This window comes from Pollicipes pollicipes, unplaced genomic scaffold, assembly GCF_011947565.3.
Source record: "Pollicipes pollicipes isolate AB1234 unplaced genomic scaffold, Ppol_2.1 Scaffold_2555;HRSCAF=2994_pilon_pilon_pilon, whole genome shotgun sequence".
Lineage (NCBI taxonomy): Eukaryota > Metazoa > Arthropoda > Thecostraca > Pollicipedomorpha > Pollicipedidae > Pollicipes > Pollicipes pollicipes.
Window position 1 is genome coordinate 8,335,748 of NW_023596136.1, and position 18,292 is coordinate 8,354,039.

At 54.8% G+C, this 18,292-nt stretch overlaps 1 pseudogene; it reads right to left on the reverse strand.

Moving 5' to 3' along the window:
* Nucleotides 1-7,067: 7,067 nt before the first annotated feature.
* Nucleotides 7,068-16,783, reverse strand: LOC119108166 (kynureninase-like; annotated as a pseudogene).
* Nucleotides 16,784-18,292: the final 1,509 nt, after the last annotated feature.

Sequence of the window (18,292 nt, forward strand, 5' to 3'; positions counted from 1 at the left end):
GATGTCGTTAAGAAGTGCAAAAACTGATCTAACGTTGATAGTGGGGTCCTTGCCTATGAGTGAACGCAAGGACAATCTAAGTTGCCCATGACGACCAAAGCGGCGATAGCGCTCCGTGGCGAAGTGTGGACACTGCATGATACTTGGGTGGCGGACAGCGCATGGGCACGGCGAGGACATCCCAGTGCCTGCCCTGCTGAGAGGAGAAACCCCTGTGCGCCGTACGTGTGACCTATGCGGACGAGGCACAGGCTAACTTCCTCTTTTCTACTGTCGCGATAAGAGGACTGCCACTCGCCTACCTTTTACTTAATAGCCTCGAGCTTGTTTTGCGCATTTCCATGGTCATCACTGCTTTTCCGATCCCATGCCTTTTGCCAGTCTATCTTTAAGCGAGCTGACAGCACCTGCATAAAGTCAGAAAATGATGCTCGAAGAGAGCGAGAGCGCGTTCCGACTGCTCCCTCCTTTGCCCGTCTTTCCGACTGCTCCCTTCTTTGCTCTCTTGTTCCCAGAATACTGCTCAGGGAGTCAGACAGAATAACAAACCGCTTCGCCCGTTCCTACTCCCCAGAGACTAATGTTTCCTTGAATACAAGAAGTTCAGCGGTAAACATCGAACAAAAAGGGGCAATGTAAAGCATTTCGTCCAGCTGTTACACACTACAGCGCATCCTGCGCCTGCCTCAGACTTCGAGCCATCGGTGTAAATGCAAAACTACGCATCATAGTTGGTACACACACATTGGAGAGGTCAGACTGCAACTCCTCCTGAATACTCCCAACTCCCTCTTCAGCTCAATCATGGTGACTGGGTCGTTGTAGCTCTCAGAATCCTTCGGACGAAAGTCCAGGAACGACGACTCGCGCTGCCTCCTGTGTCGAGTAGGCAGGATCGCATGTGTGGAGCTTGCAGCGTTCCGACAGTGTTCTTGCTATTTCATTTGCAACGTCAATAGGGTTGGTGACGGTGGCACATGATACTACCGGGGTGGGCAGAGGCGAAGAGAAGCACTTGCCTGAGATCCTCGGTATTCTTTTCTGCATCTGGTTGGTGTTGGTATGCCTGTTTATGCTGGGAACATATGTTCTCCACGACGCCTGTTTTGCAGCCAAAATCGCACGTCGGGAAACAGCTCTGGACCGTTTAAACGAGGTAAGATTTGCTTTCGTCGGGTTATGGTTAGGTTTCCTAAAAGCGCGCTTGCTAGCCTGTAACGCTACCTTGCACTTCTCAGTCCACCAGGGGACAGGGAACGACGGGGTTTACAAGTTATTCTACAGATACTTCTATCGCCGGCAGACAACAAAGGAGAAGTAAATAACTTAACCAGTGTCGTGGCAGAATCACTGTCTTTGGGCGTGATGCTGATGTTACAGTCCTCTGCAAGCCTGTCCCACTTGGCCGCGTGCAAGTCCCGCCTCGTGGGCCTCGTGCCCAGCTTCACATCTGCTGCCACGCTCAGCTAGACTGGGAAATGGTCGCTTCCCAACGGGTCTCTGTCTTCAGGCCAGGACAGACGCGAACGCGGGTCAGCCGAGCAGGTCGATAAATCGAGGGCGGAGAAAGGCCGATGGGGCATGCTGATATGCGTTGCCTTGCTTGTACTCAGGAGGCAAAGGTTAGTTCTGTTTAAGACACTTTCAACCTTGCTCCCCCTATGGTCGGTGTGTGTTGATCCCCAGACTGTGCTGTCGCTATTGAAGTCTCCCAGCAGGACAAATGGCAGCGGTAGCCGATCGGCAAGCGTTCTGAGGTCCATCAAGGATATATCTGAGGTGGGTGGTATTTATAAAGGGCATACAGTAACGGTGAAACACTTCATGTACACGGATGCTGCTCACGCCTGTAGCGTGGTATGGAGGCAAAGCGGCCTCGAAGGCATGCTGTAGCAGGCTGCCACGGCCACGCCTCCATGAGCCACCGTAGTGAAAGGTGCGTCTTTCCTGTACAGAGTGTAACATTTCAAGTTCATAACCGTGTTCCATGTCAGCTTCGTTTCTTGGAGGCATGCCACCGCAGGAGACTTCTGGTGAAAAGCGCCTTGGAAGTCAGTCAGATCGGCTTTTAAGCCCCGACAGTTCCACTGTAAGATTAGTGTCCTAGAGTTAATACGCTAGTCCGCCCAGTTTTTTTTTTGTAAATGCCGGGGGCCCTACTTCTGCAAAGAACGGCTAGGGCAACTGCATGGCCTTCGCACCCCTCAGCTCCGGCAGGGCCTGACTGGCTACTTGGACGGGTCCTCGGTGGCCTTCGCACCCCCCAGCTCCGGCAGGGCCTGACTGGCTGCTTGGACGGGTCCTCGGTGGCCTTCGCACCCCCAGCTCCGGCAGGGCCTGACTGGCTCTTCGGACGGATCCTCGGGCTGCCACCCTCTGTCGGCGATACCGGCCAGGGTGGGCGCGCTCGGAGGCAGCGTCTCGGTCTCCCGCTGATGGAGACGATGATGTAGACGGGCTCCGCCCTCGTACGTTAGGCGGTGGCACACGGGGCGGGCCCATTGGTCCCGGTGAGATCGGAGGCCCCGCCCTTGGGAGACATGCTCTCACCGCGCCTGGGGCCGCCGTTCCCGGTGCGGAGCGGACCGCGCGTCCCACAATCCCGAGGTCCAGGGCCGCCGGTCGGACGAACGCACGTTGTGCTGGTGGACTCGTTGCGGGGGCATGCACCAGGTCGTGTCGGGGAACGGCAGAAGTTTGGCGTGACGCCGTGTCCGTGGGTTCGACGGTGGTTACAGGGGAGCGGGATCCCCGGCGTCGCTGGACTGTAGTCCAGTGGTCTTCTCCTTTCGTCTCGCCAGGGGCAAACGAAGAGGGGTTTGTAGGTTGGCCGGCCGGCGCGGCGTCCCCGACGGCCGTCGAGGCAGACGGGATCCCGTCCGACGCCCCAGAGGGCGCGGAGCAGTCTGCCGCAGTTACCTGAGCAGTTTCTGCACTGGGAGTAGCAGAGACCGACACGGAACCACTGAGGTTTGCTATAACCAAGTGCATGAAATCTCCGACTGTCATGTGTTTAAAAGCATCTAGCCCGGGGGAGCCAGGGGCCTGGCTGACAGCGGTTGGTGGCGTCGGTGGTGGCTTTGTGGTCGTGAGTGCGGCATCACGGTAACTTTTCCTAGCCACTGTTTCCGTCACGCTACGCCTCGCCTCTCCGAACGGCACACCTTCGTTCACTTCGATCGTCATTACTTCCTTCTCCGCAATGAAAACACGACACTTCCTGTAAGAGGCAGCATGACGCTCGCCACAGTTGGCGCATTTCATGTCCCCAGAAGTGCAATCCCAGGACTGGTGCTCGGACGGAGTGCACCGCATGCACCTAGCCTCCTTCTGACATGTCAGTAACATGTCCATAATCCTAGCACCTGAAGCAGCGGACGGAATCAGGCACGTACATTCTTACAGATATTGCGTGATACCTAACGTATACTTTCGACGGGAGATTCGGCCTGTAGAAAGTTAAGATGACTGCGTCCGTGTCTACAAGCTTTAGGCCTTCCCTCCTCTGGATTCGTCCGGCGGCAACAGCTCCATGTCTCCCCGGGCCATGGACACTCCTCTGACACTCCTCTGACACTCCTCAGGCCTCAGACACTCCTCTGAGGTCACGGCATGACATCGCTCCTTTCGCAGTGTTCTCTGCAGGGTGTGGTCTCACGGCGATCGGCACGCTGGTGTCTCCTCTCCCTCTAGCCCGGTATGTGAGTTACTTCGCTGCTAACACGCGTCGGATTTCTACGCCATTGGTAAGGTATGCCTCCATCGTGCCGTCCGCGCATCTCCGTACGGCTTTTGGAGTGCACGGTTTTGATATGGCCCGCTCGCACTGGAAGGGTTTAAGTTTCAGTGTGTTCGGCTTCCCGTCGACATCCGGGTTTGTGCATTGCGAGATCAGATGGTGTGGCAATGGTGCGTTGGTGTCGGCTTCGCGACGTAAGTCACTCGAGCGTTTGGAGTGGGCAGGCGAGTCAGATTCGGTGGCATTGGGGTCTCCAGCTCAGGCTGGTGTGCCCGCTTTGGAGGAGCCGCTGTTGATGGGTTTCGGTGATGAGATATCCATGCAAGTAATGTCATGCATTCGGCACAGGGGCTCCCCACCCACCTCCGAGCCCAACTGGGAGGCGGCCCAACATTCCCTAAGGAGGTGGTCGCCGCCAGGACTACCCCGGTGCTATACGGGGCGAGCGACGTCTACCACACGGCCAGGTGTAACCGGGGAGACTCCTCCCCGTCATGACCGTAATTCAGCGCCGCCGCCCCTTGACCCCTTAAGCCGCTGCACACGGCCTGACCTCCCAAGCGGAGACCCGCACGGGGCACCCAGCCGCAGCGTGAGCGACAAACCGCTGGACCCGTGTGCCGCCCCACGGCCCCCCCGCGCACACGGATATCCTGGCCAAAGTGGAGTGTTGGGACGTGCCGTGACTGACCCGCACGACCCGACCCTCAGCCACCATGATCCGATCAACCCGGGGACGCGGGCGAAGGGGCACGGCGGCCCCGATAAAAGGAGGATGAGGAGTGGTGGGAGGGCCGGATGCGGGAATAGAGGTGCTGAGGAAGGAGCGGGGGGGGGGGGGGGGGGGCGGACAAGGAGCAGAGGCTCACTACCAGCAGGGTCGCTAGGCCCTGAAATGAACAGCTTGTGCTGTCCACCCGTTTCCGGAGCTGGGACCCAAGGGGGCGCTGGTCCCCTACACCGGCCGAAACCGGTGCCACTGCGGGACGGAACGCGTTCGAAAAAAACGGGACGAGACTAGACGGGACTAGACAGAAGAACCAGACAAGACCGCAGAGATACGGACGGAACAGGATATCAGACGGGACTGGACGGAGCGTGATGCTATCAGACGGACAGGATGGCATCAGACAAATTTCAGGGTAGGCTTTGGCGAAAGCTGGTACCTAAAAAACTAACATTGACGCTAAAATAAAGGTCTCAACTGTTTTGCAAAATCCCTTGGCTGTCGTCGGCTGCTCGGCGGCACGGGGCTCCGGTATCTCCGACGTTTGACGCTGGTGGCAGGGAGGAGAGCGGGCACGCAGGGCGGTCGTCTAACAGCGGACGGTGTCTGCTGTGCGACAGCGTTGACCGTGACCCTGCATGTACATCATGAAATCCTAAAACTGAAAACAGCCTCATTGTGTAGACCTTGTCCAGACACAAATCTATGATGCATGGTATCAGCGAGGAAGACCTTAAGCTTCTGGCTATTCGGCCTGGGGAGTAGTTTGCAAAATGAGTTGGGAGAGGCGGGTGATGGTGCAGAGGACAATGATGTAATCTGCCTTCAAAGCGCCCATTAACGGATTTCTCTATGGATTCGACCAATTTTCTTTCCAACGTTGTGGGGGGGGGGGGACGGACTCCAGCCCTTCCTCCCCCCCCCCCCCCAGCTGAACAGGAAGCTATGTGCACCCTTATGCCCGGCATTATGAGTTCATAGTTCCTATGCCGAGTTATCGACCTTTGGTACGTCAGGAGGTGCAGTCAGATGGCGCTATAGGGCAGCCATGCATCATATTGTCAGCACCCGGTGTTTTCAGCTTTGCATATGATACCAAACGTGTCATGACAAGCACTCACTAGTGCCTCGTGAACTTCCTGCCGGCTTTTATCCCTTTGTACACTTTGTCTTTCTATTTGTTTTATTTATCTCAGTCGACTATCCAAATTCACTTGCAGTGTTGGTCAATGACGCTCATCAGGCAGAGTCTTACACTCGCCACCCGGTGGTGTTTTTCTAGTTGCCGTTTTAAATACAAGTGTAACCTGTCGGATTCCTCGTTCAGCAGAGGTGAGATAAACGTTCGTCTGGCAGCGACAAGAGGCAGGCCTTCCGTGTAACACAACGAAGTAGTGTTTTGCGCAATCAACGTTTAGATTCCAAGTCAGGGTTCATACATTGCTTCCAGAGTGGATCCCGTGCAGTAGTTCGCTCCGTGGCTGGTCCGTGGCACATTCCGAGGCTGCCGACCATCGGCCGTCCGCATTATAAGAACGCATTGGCAAGATCGGACGGTAGCCACATAATGTTGAAGGGAAGTGACTTCATGGCAACTACAGGCAAATCAAGTGTCGCAGTCGTTCCATTTGAGGCGCATGTGACCACAATTATCAGACGAAGTGGTTGGGCGTGCTATTGTTTGTTAGATGCCATCCGTGTGTGGTCAGGAGCTGCTATCACGACAGTTGTAAATTGGAAAGTTTCAGGTTAGTCTCCCATTGCTACTGATCGGCCTTCTGTGTGGTGTTCAACCTGCTTATGGTGCTTGGTCACGGTTTACGGATGCACGCATGCGTATCTCCACTAGCATGTCCCAGTTGCGATTCTGCGCAACCCAGGCACGATTCTGGTTGATAGTGTCTGATGAATCCCGAACCTAGCTCTGTCTCAGCGCCCCGAGACACCCAGCATGCAAGGCTGCGGCACGAGGCTGAACATTATCGCTAACCTAACACCAGACAGCACGCCCTGGTGCCATCAGCCTTCCGGGCTTGTGGAACAGGAATTCTGTCGGAAGCTTTGCAGACACGCTGCTAAGGCGCTCTTCTCAATCTGGAATTGGGGGGGGGGGGGGGGGGCGATGACAATTAACAGACCAAGTGTAGTGGACCTGCTATCCTTGTCAGTGATTGCTTAAAAATTGAGACATCTGACCGCGAGTAGGCACAGACATGAACCCTGATGGCTCAGCACCCCACATGGCACGGAGTGCTGTGTGCGGAATGTAACAGCGCGAGTAACTTTAGCGTGCCCCCACCCAAGCTGAGAGGTCTGCGATGCATTCTTCTTTTTTTCTTTTGAAGACCATCTGCATAGTTTTGAGAGCGACTGCGGAATTTGTGTGCCGAGGAAAGTAGATAAGGTGTGGTATATGTACCTATATTTATCCTTGATAATTTACAGCTACTTGTTTGCATCGTGAGCCGTCTATTACGAACACTAATATTTCAGGCCATGGAAGCCTTCTCACTTCCGTGCTCTCCGCAAGCCATCATGGCTATCACGGTCAGCGGGATCCGCGCGCTTAGCTGGCACCAACAGCGAACAGACTCGGTCCCTTCGGTAAATATATTACACAGTCAATGCAAAATATTGCACCCACGATAAAGCAAGCGCCAGCCGAGGACGCAGCCAAACATAGTGCGCTGTGCGGCACAGATAAATGTTCATATGTGTTTCCGAGCTCCAATGCCCATGTGGAGCATGAGCACGACCCGTGTCCTGGTCAGTCGTGACATGACACGACTGCATGACTGACTATATCCTGTGCGGGCATCAAGGCTGACGCGTGTCTTTATCAATGTCCGCATAGCGCTCCGAGGTCCCATGCTGCTGCATAGCGCTGTTCGCGAGTCAGCTGCTCACTTCGGACAAGCGCAGCACTCACTAAACTCCGGATGACACCAGAACGTCAACAGCGCTCCGAGATCCCATGCTGCTGCATAGCTGGCTGTTCGCGAGCCAGCTGCTCACCTTGGACAAGCGCAGCACTCACTAAACTCCGGATGACACCAGAACGTCAACAGCCCTCCGAGGTCCCATGCTGCTGCATAGCTGGCTGTTTGCGAGTCAGCTGCTCACCTCGGACAAGCGCAGCACTCACTAAACTCCGGATAACACCAGAACGTCAACAGCGCTCCGAGGTCCCATGCTGCTGCATAGCGCTGTTCGCGAGTCAGCTGCTCACTTCGGACAAGCGCAGCACTCACTAAACTCCGGATGACACCAGAACGTCAACAGCGCTCCGAGGTCCCATGCTGCTGCATAGCGCTGTTCGCGAGTCAGCTGCTCACCTCGGACAAGCGCAGCACTCACTAAACTTCGGATAACACCAGAACGTCAACAGCTGCACCGAGACGCCAACCACTCGCCACAGCTGAGCGGCGCACAGCAGCGGATCAATCGGAGCTGGCTCAACGCAGGAGTGGTGGCACAGGGGCGGGTCAGCCGGAGCTGGCTCAGCGCAGGAGTGGTGGCACAGGGGCGGGTCAGCCGGCGCTGGCTCAGCGCAGGAGTGGGGGCACAGGGGCGGGTCAGCCGGAGCTGGCTCAGCGCAGGAGTGGGGGCACAGGGGCGGGTCAGCCAGAGCTGATTCAGCGCAAAAGTGGAGGTACAGGGGCGGTTCAGCCGGAGCTGGCTCAGCGCAGGAGTGGGGGCACAGGGGCGGGTCAGCCGGAGTTGGCTCAGCGCAGGAGTGGGGGCACAGGGACAGGTCAGCCGGAGCTGGCTGCTCAGCGCAGGAGTGGGGGCACAGGGACGGGTCAGCCGGAGCTGGCTCAGCGGAGGAGTGGGGGCACAGGGGCGGGTCGGCCAGAGCTGATTCACCGCAGGAGTGGGGGCACAGGGGCGGATCATCCGGAGCTAGTTCAGGGGTCAGCCAGAGCTGGGTCAGCGCTCGGTCGCCCGGCCGTCCGAGCGCCTTCGCTCCGCTCAGCGACCCTCCGACTGGCCAGGTGGTCCAGCGCTTCTCTGATGATAGTGACCAGCTTGAAGACATCGGAGAAGGAGTTGTAGAGCGGCACCGGAGCGATCCGCATGATGCTTGGAAGGCCCTCATCACAGCGCAGGTCACACTGCCAAACAATCAGCCGGGCTGGATCAGCGGCGCTGTCGTCCAGCATTATGCGTTGCCTGATTGTTGCACGGAGTTCAGAGGCTGAGCTAGGTGTGCCGTTGCACCGTTCCACAGGGCTATGCTTTGATCAGGTTGCGCGGGCATTACACGAGCATACAAGCACACATCAGAAAAAGGTGTTTTGCGAGGCGGGGCGAGCGGGGCGATAACGGGTGGGGCTCGTGATCCCCATGCGAGTGATGCATAAACATAACCCAATGATACTCGTCACCTTTTGAAACCCATTCAGTTATGACTCATGCGTTAACGTTTCTGGTAACCGTGACGAAAATGGTGGAAAATGGTGATAATACTCGTGGTTGGTGCTGGCCACCTTACACTGGACTGTGCGCCTAGACAGTTTTGACGACCCTATCTTTCTCGGCTTAGACCACAGCGTACCATAGTTGTCGTTATTGGGGCATTACGACACACTCAGCTGCTGATGATATATGGCGTCGCATGCCTCTCAGCCTAGCCCGAAAGCGCGCACCGCGGGGATTGAACCCCCTACCTCTGGTTTCCTAGGCAACGTAACGTAATTCAGCCGGTTTCGGAAAACTGGTCCTCGGTTTTCCCTTCCTTGTCAATAGATTCCTTGTGTATTGTCCTTTCTTCAGCTACACATAGTGCACTCATAGGTAGTGTTGGGGCTTGGCGCATAGGGCTCCTGTTTAGATGTTTTAATGACTTGCAGATGGTGCGCTCGTCCACACTGTATATTCAGCTGGTTCGAGGTTTCTACCTCCTTTGGTTTAATGACTCGCAGATGGTGCGCTCGTCCACGCTGTATTTTCAGCTGCTTCGAGGTCTCTACCTCCCTTGGTTTAATGACTCGTAGATGGTGCGCTCGTCCACACTGTATGTTCAGCTGGTTCGAGGTCTCTACCTCCTTTGTTTTAATGACTCGCAGATGGTGCGCTCGTCCACACTGTATGTTCAGCTGGTTCGGGGTCTCTACCCCCTTTGGTTTACAAGGTCTCGCATAAACCACTCAAAACGCCTGACGACGGCCGGGTCAATGGTTTACGCACGAAGGTCTGTGCTGCTCTGCACACATGGACCCACAGTTTTGCCAGTCTGATTGTTCATTTTCTCCTCTGTCTGTAGCAGCCACTCCCACGCCCGTCACGTCTCCACCTGTTCGAAATCTCGTCAGTCTCAGGTCGCTTGGATTTTTGCGATTTAATAATTTTACGTTTACAATGTAAATGGGATATAGAGGTAAGATGAGTGATATGGCAACGTTGCAAAAATGCCTGATCCGCTCTATCGCTGCCTTGAGCACACCTTACTGCAGCACACCTTAAGAAAACAACTTGGATGCCGCTGACGAATTTGAGGCGGTACCACCGGCGGTTGCAAAAATCTAAGCCTGCCTAGATCGTGGCTGGACAGACCTGGCCAGGCCAGGCCTCTGAGACATGCCATGTCCAGGTGGTTGACATTAACAGCTGCTCTCTCTCTCTCTCTCTCTCTCTCTCTCTCTGTGGGCTCGCACGTGATACGAATTGCTCTTCGCCTCAGGCTGAAACGCACTGGGACGCGGAAATAGCCCTTGGCTGCGCCAGAGATCTTACTTCAGCCCCTAGCTCCGTCATCTTCGCCTTGGGTATCAGTGGGAGGTGCTCTTATCTTTGGCAACGGCATGGGCGTTGTACAACTTCGTGACAAACAAACTGTCCTTGGTTCTGCTTCAGTCCAGCCCATTCTGGCCATGCCCCACAATACGCGGTTGACCCAGACTCTGACTCCTCTAGCAACTGGACGCATGCTGGCGTCGCCTTCCATTCTGGCCAGAGGACTTATGGACCGAGCTCTGGATAGATTACGATGGGATAGATTCCATTGATAATGGTTTAGGTGACAGCGTAAAGCAGCCGTCCTTAAAAAACGACGGTATTTATTTTGATAGCAATGCAGACATGTGCAAATGCGCTCATTATTGTGCGAGTACGAGCTATCAGATTATAAATATGTTATATTGCCAACATTTACACCTCATTTGTCTCACCTAGAATTTGCATAACCCATCTCCGGTTTGGACCAAGAGAACGACTTCAAAGGAACCAATTCCACTAACAATCAACAAGATTTTGACTGATTCCAGTCGATTAGACATCCATACGAGGCCAGGCACAAGTCTGGTGACAAGACCACGGCATGTCCCTTGATCATTATAATCTCGCTCGCAAAGGTTTGTCGAAAGCTCTCGAGTAGCCCTGCTCACAGCCTTACGGTTTGGTTTGATTTAACACAAACATACGCCCACATGGGTCACGTCTTCGAACTGGAATAGTTTGAGAAGTTCCAAAGCCTAACAAAAGATACAAAGGACTGGATTGGTGGTTACATCCGTCGGACAGACACAGGAGGACGGCCAATGGACTGTCCATAGAGACATGACAGGAGACGAGAGACAGCCGGCTCGGCCACCCTGTCTGACACAACCAAACTGCTTACGATGGACGACGACCTATTTCTGCGACTTACGAGTTCACAATTTCTCTCGACGACCTGTGAGTCCACGATCCACCTTGATACTTGACGCTTGTTCTCTGACAATCAACGACCTACCTCGACGAGGCACTGTTTGCATATACAGCACACGGGTCACCTCTGAGCACTGACGTACAGGTGAGGTCGGACCTTCCGTGCTAGCTTACAACCTTTCACTTTGATCGCCCACTTCGCTTAACTCCGACTAATCCAAACGAAGCAAAGCATACCTGATTAATTGCGAACTACCTCGATGACCGAAGTCCACCTGCGCGACCCGCATCCTACCTTCACGCCCTCTGAACCGACACCGCGACCTCGGTGACCTCTATCTCTGACCGATCTTGCCACCCTCTGGCCCGTCACCGCGACCTCAGTGACCTCTGTCTCTGACCAACCTCGCCACCCTCTGACACGTCACCATGACCTCGGTGACCTCTGTCTCTGACTGACCTCAATGCCCCGGCGCTGCAGCTCGGCATGGACGCCATGCAGATCGGGGAAGCGGAAGGAGAGCTGACAGCCCCGCTGGTGCGGGTCACGGGGCGTCATCTGGCATGCCTCGGGCAGCCGGCGTGCCGCCAGCAGCTCCAGGTAACCGGTCAGCAGCGTCTGCTTCTCTAGCAGCTGGTCCATCGACACCTGGTCGAAAATCTGTGCCGAAGAGAGCATGGAGGTAAGCATGCGGTTTCGATACGCTGGAGAGGGATGGAACCCGCTGGATTGAAGCAGGCAGAAGAACAACACAACCATAGCGCTGACAGTCACCTGGGCGATGCGGTCGGTCCTGAGAAGCGCTGGAGCTCAGCCCATGCTCCAGGTGTCGAGGCATAGTTTCCGTTCGGGAAACTTCTTTTAAAAATGTGGCATCGAAGCTTTCACGCCGGGTGAATTATGGACCATGATCTGAATGGGCAGCAGCCACCACCACTATTCATGACGTATCAAAGGACACTCGCATCCGACACGGTAGCGACCCAGGCCGCCTTTCATCCCGATGCCATGATGCTGTGCTGCCCCGGGGTGCGGCGGGAGCGGTGCTGCAGGCTGCTGTTACGTCCAGGGGCGTCACTTTGTATACTTTCGGGGATGCCTGAGCTCCCCAATGCTGGCACGAGCCCCCCCCCCCCCCCCCCCCCAATGCCCATGCAAACAGGGAAAACTGGGCCAACAATTATCAAGAGCGATTATTTTACCTATTGGTGTACTAGGCAATAAATATCACTATTAGTATCGTGTTTATTTTGTACCAAGTAGTGGCCTTAAGGTATGTGATCTTTTTGTCACGCTAGCTCTTTCATGTGCTGACCCAGTTGTCAAAAGTTTGACCAGATTTTCAAATGATAACATCTGGATAGAGATTAAGAGCAATGACTGCAACATGCTGCAGCCTTTAACTGGTGGCCCAGTTAAAAGTTATCCCATGTTTTCCCCAGCAGTGGCAGGTGTACTTGCACAATGTACAGTGTACGTGTCGTATAATGGTGACTCTGATGGCCATACAACATGATCAGCGATGGTGGAAGTCATCAGCGATTCCTTATCAAGATTAACTAAGACGTCTTTCTGATAATTACAAGCCATTGTAGGCTTTTCATAAAAGGAGCTCATATTAGCGTGAAAGGGGATGGTGTCCCTCCGCAGGAAAACAAGTTTGAAGGCAGGTGAGTTACAAAATGAAAACAAAAATTAGCACTGAGGACACCAATTCAAGTAGGCAAAGTCCGGGAAAAAATCAGGCTTTAGGGATAGGTTAGATCAACCTTTTTGGCTGCCCCCCCCCCCCCCCTCCTACAACTGACTTTACAAAGTGTTACCCCTACTTACGTCCATGCTGGCCCGGTTCATGGCCACCAACATTTGTGGCGGATTTGCATAGCTTCAGGCTGTTGACTCCCACCGAGGCGTCAATGGAGTCCCTCATGTGGAATCTGCGCACAGTCAGCGATACACTGGTCAGTCGGCGTGGGTTCCTCTCAATGGCTCTTGACTTCAAGGCACCTTTAAACATGCTTGCTATGAGCGCTCAGCAACGCGATGTAGCTGGTGCAGCTTTCCATTTCTGCCTGTCTTCTGCTCGGGGGTACGCCAATGAACGCCGAGTGAAAATGAACGGTTTGTTGCTCGCTTGATATTGTTTTATTCTGACGAAAAAATCTGCCCTTATTGGTGGATCAGATAGCTGAGCTGGGATCTCGTCCTCAAGCACCCGCACGGCAGGGACGTCTCGCTCCGTTCACATCCGCATCGACCTGCGGCGACCTGCTTGGCCTGCAGGCGGTGACCTGCGTGGTCTGCACGCACCGCGTCTCGGCCTTGTTGCCCCACCAGCCGTGCAGCAGCGGCAGGTGCGAGAGCATGTGCTGATTGTGCACGAAACGCTCCAGCGATGCAGCCCGGCCCCGAGTTGAGGTACTGCAACACAGACGCGCCAACGACACGGTCATCAGCCGCCGCCCGCGATCGCCAATATCGACGGCGGTCCAACGATTCAGTTCTGATGCAAAGTAAACCACCAAGGCCAGTGCATCACGTGTGGTCAATACTGGAAACGGCAAGGAGCGTATATGACCACGCTCTATGAAGGAGCGTATATGACCACGTTATATGCAGGAGCGTATATGACCACGCTATATGGAGGAGCGTATATGACCACGTTATATGCAGGAGCGTATATGACCACGCTATATGGAGGAGCGTATATGACCAGCGTATATGACCACAGGTAAAAACTAAGGAGTGCAATGCTGGCGAAATCTTCGGGCCTGCTGCAACCCAGATGACTAACCTTATACGTGCACCAGCAGGCGAAGTCCACATTCCATTTGTGCAGCTCCAGCTTGACGTTGCCGATGGCGTGCGCCAGGTCGAAGCCGACCACGCACCCGGCCGCGTGACCCGCCTTGGTGATCGCCTCCATGTCAAACTTCTGGCCTGCATCACACCGCCTCCACTGAGCCCTCCGCGCTTGGCGTAGGTAGCAACGGTTTGCAGCAACACTGTATTCTGCACCCCATATGCAAGGCGATCTACAATTTTACATGATGTGCGTGCATGGCGTTAGCGGCATTCCTTGCCTACAGCGCATTCGCCATGTAAAAAACACGGAGCGAGGTGGAAGGACAATATACTATTGTTCGTCAAAACTAGGTTAGTGAACAATGAAACTGAAGTAAACATCATGAAAAAATAGTTCGTCGCAGATCAGATTACCATCTTTTTAAGCCCCTGGGCCCTGTCGTATCGTTTGTGAACCTGATCTTAACCCTTATCCCGATAGGAACAGGTCAACGCGACCCCCTGAGGTTTACTGAGGATACCTCTTTAGCATGGTTAGCAATTGCGTCAAAACGTTCAGCTGACTAAATTCCACCAGCCCAATTTCCGTAGCCTATGGGACATTCATTGCTTTGTTTGGACAACATAAACGTGCCCCTCACATATTTAGTTTCGGAGCAATAGCGGCTTTTGTGAAATTATACGCGGCGATCTACGGCTGGTGCGGACGGCAGTAGCAACGAACGATTCCGCGGAACGCGTGCGGAGGGCCGACACTGTTACATTAACGTAATCATACACGATGAATGCATCTTCAAGACACATATAAATACGTACACTGGTATTCAAAGTTGAACAAAACGTACGCCTCTTAAGATTGAGTGTCGCTATGCCTCATGATCGTTTGACCTTTGACCTGGCATAATGAGGTCAACTATGCTGATATATATGAGGTCAACTGACACCATTTCACTGCCCTTTTCTGCCAGAGTTCATCTCTCTTCTTTAGAAAACGACCGGGGGAGGCCGCATCAACTACCTCCCTTCTAGTCCAAGTTAGGAAAAATGGCGCATCGGGGTGAGGGTTAACCATGGAAAATTGTTCAGATAAATGTTGACGTCCTCATGCGACAACACAGCTCCAGTGTTTGATAGAGCTCCCCCCCCCCCTGGTTCCATGACATTGCCCAGAATGTTATTCACTACCATACATATGTCTTTCTGACTCCCTTCCTCCCCAACACATCCCCCTATTTCCTTCCTTTCGGCGTGGGCCTCATTCCCTTGTCCCGTCGCCTCCCCTGCCCAGCTCAAACATCGCGCCGAACCGTACCCTCCCCCCCCCCCCCAAAAAAAAACGTGCTCGCCGCTGGTCTTACCGGTTGAAGTAGTGCTCGCCGCTGGTCTTACCGATGAAGTAGTGGACGCCGCTGGTCTTACCGGTGAAGTGGTGCTCGCCGCTGGTCTTACCGGTGAAGTAGTGGACGCCGCTGGTCTTACCGGTGAAGTAGTGCTCGCCGCTCGTCTTACCGGTGAAGTAGTGCTCGCCGCTGGTCTTACCGGTGAAGTAGTGCTCGCCGCTGGTCTTACCGGTGAAGTTAGTGGACGCCGCTGGTCTTACCGGTGAAGTAGTGCTCGCCACTGGTCTTACCGGTGAAGTAGTGGACGCCGCTGGTCTCACCGGTGAAGTAGCGCTCGCCGCTGGTCTTACCGGTGAAGTAGTGGACGCCGCTGGTCTTACCGGTGAAAGTAGTGGACGCCGCCGATCAGGATGACGGCGATCTCGTGGCCGTGTTCGGGCGATCAGGTCGAGCACGTCCTCGGTGCGGAACCACGTCCTCGCCGGGTCGGCGGCGCAGCTGGATGACGGAGTTGGAGGGTTCGTAGCCGCGGCGGCGCACCTGCGAGCCGACTGCGTATTGTCGCTCGGGAACGCCTTCTCCTCGATGAGCACCTTGTGCCGCAGCGGCGTCGGGTGATAGAAGGCGATGAGCAGCAAGGTGCAGGTTCACCGTCAGCCCCGTTCATGACGGCCACCTGCAGCGGTGAGGGCCGTCAGGGCGGCGGCCGGACGGCACACCACTCCGTCAGGCGGTGGCCGGCACGGCACGCCACCTCCGTCAGGCGGTGGCCGGGCATCACCACTCCGTCAGGCGGCGGCCGGCACGGCACACCACTCCGTCAGGCGGCGGCCGGCACGGCACACCACTCCGTTAGACGGCGGCCGGCGCGGCACACCACTCCGTCAGGCGGCGGCCGAAGCGGCACACCACTCCGTCAGGCGGCGGCCGGCGCGGCACACCACTCCGTCAGGCGGCAGCCGGCGCGGCACACCACTCCGTTAGGCGGCGGCTGGCGCGGCACATCACTCCGTCAGGCGGCGGCCGGCGCGGCACACCACTCCGTTAGGCGGCAGCCGGCGCGGCACACCACTCCGTTAGGCGGCGGCTGGCGCGGCACACCACTCCGTCAGCGGCGGCGGCGCGGCACACCACTCGTTATGCGGCAGCCGGCGCGGCCACACCACTCCGTTAGGCGGCGGCCGGCGCGGCACACCACTCTGTCAGGCGGCGGCCGGGCGGCACACCATTCCGTCAGGCGGCGGCCGGACGGCACACCACTCCGTCAGGCGGCGGCCGGACGGCACACCACTCAAGTCTCGGCTGCCCCGATATCGTCACAGACCAAACAGCGTGTACGAGCTGCTGCTCTGCGCCCGCAAGGCTGGCAGGACGGCATGGGCGACAATGGTGCGATCTGACAACCTCGCGCCGCCAACTTAGGTGTTGTGATTGGGCCTGACCTCGTCTGGATGCGCTCCGACCAATCGCGCGTGGGAGCCGTTGACCTCGAGGTCACATTTGGCGGCGGGCAGTACACCCATGAAGTGCGTTTGATGGCCCCTGCAAGGTAGAATTACAAACATGAGATCTTGAGGAGTCACAGCATCGTCGCGTAAACACTGTGTGATATTTCTGCCAGATTTGTAATAAGACATTCTAATATGCAGCAGCGCAAGGGGGTCGATGCGAGGAAACTATATTTAACTTAGGAAACTTGGCGGCATCGTGTCAAGGAGCACTAGGGCGCCGAGAAGAGTGAGGGTTGGGGGCAGCGGAGGTCCTATGATGGGGTTCGCATGGGGAGAGATCTGGTAAGGTTCGCTCAATGAGGTAGGGATGCGCACCGAGCGTAACACAAAAACACGCTCACCTCCGCGTAAAAAAGAGAACTCTCTGCACACTATTTTTTAATTGATGACTTTTACATAGTTATATGAAAACAATGTAAATTATGTGACATATTATACTCGATTTTTTAAAATTCCTGTGTCGATGTGCGTTGAGTGGAGTCATGCTGTGTCCGGCACCATTGCAACATTGCAAATGTTGGGTTTCATCCCTGTGGAAAATAATTTATTGAACATAACACCATTCAAATTTCGTTATCTTCGAAACCATTACTTGCATGACACTCATGTGATAGCCATCCACAAATTTCGTATTGATCAGCTGTGGGGTCGCATTCTCCGCCTACTTGTGCCACGTGCGGCCATGCTGGGTAATGACCAGAAGTGCCAATGAGATTTCAAATTTTTGAAATCCCATCGGCACTTCTAGTCGTTTCTAGTCATTGGCACATAACCATAGTCTAGTCTTCTCAAATTTTTGAAATCCTGAAAATTCCGAAGTCTTATTTGGAAGTTGGACGGACTGGGCGGAAATCGTTCACCATAACTTTTATTCTTTTCATTCAGCTTCAGTAAGGGTATGTAGTGACGCGAGAAAATTCTGGAGTTATTGCTTTTCGGTATTAATTATTTTATACGCACTTCCAAAATTATGGAAAAACCTGATTCATTGACACTTTTGAACGTGCAGCTGGCCCATCCTTGAACTTTGGAATGGACTTTGAACAAGAACGACTAGAAAACGGCACCTCTGGTAATGACGGCCATGTGCGTCAGCAGTGTGCAGAGTACGGCAGAGGAATTTTGTTTGCAGTCTGATGCTCATAGAAACGAAAAAAGGCACAGGATTATTGAATTTTGCCACACTCGTTGTTTTAAGCACGAGGTCGGTCGGTAACACGTCTCTTAATGTACCTCGTGATGTTCAGCAACACACTTCAATACATCCAGGAAGGGCCGGCAACAAACCTTGGACTGCCTAATTGGTCTTGAGTGGCCAAGTTAGTTTGCATCTAGCAGGAGGTCTGCCCTAGATCGAGAAGTCTAAGCTCAATTGCTGCTGCAACATGCTTTCAGCCTCCATACACCTCGATTTTAAAAAGAGCGAAGCACGGGTCAAAACCCACGGGCCATGGTTTCGATTCAAAAGGCTTGCCCCTAGCTCGCGTCGCAGGGAAGAGTATGTACGATGCGTGGCGACGG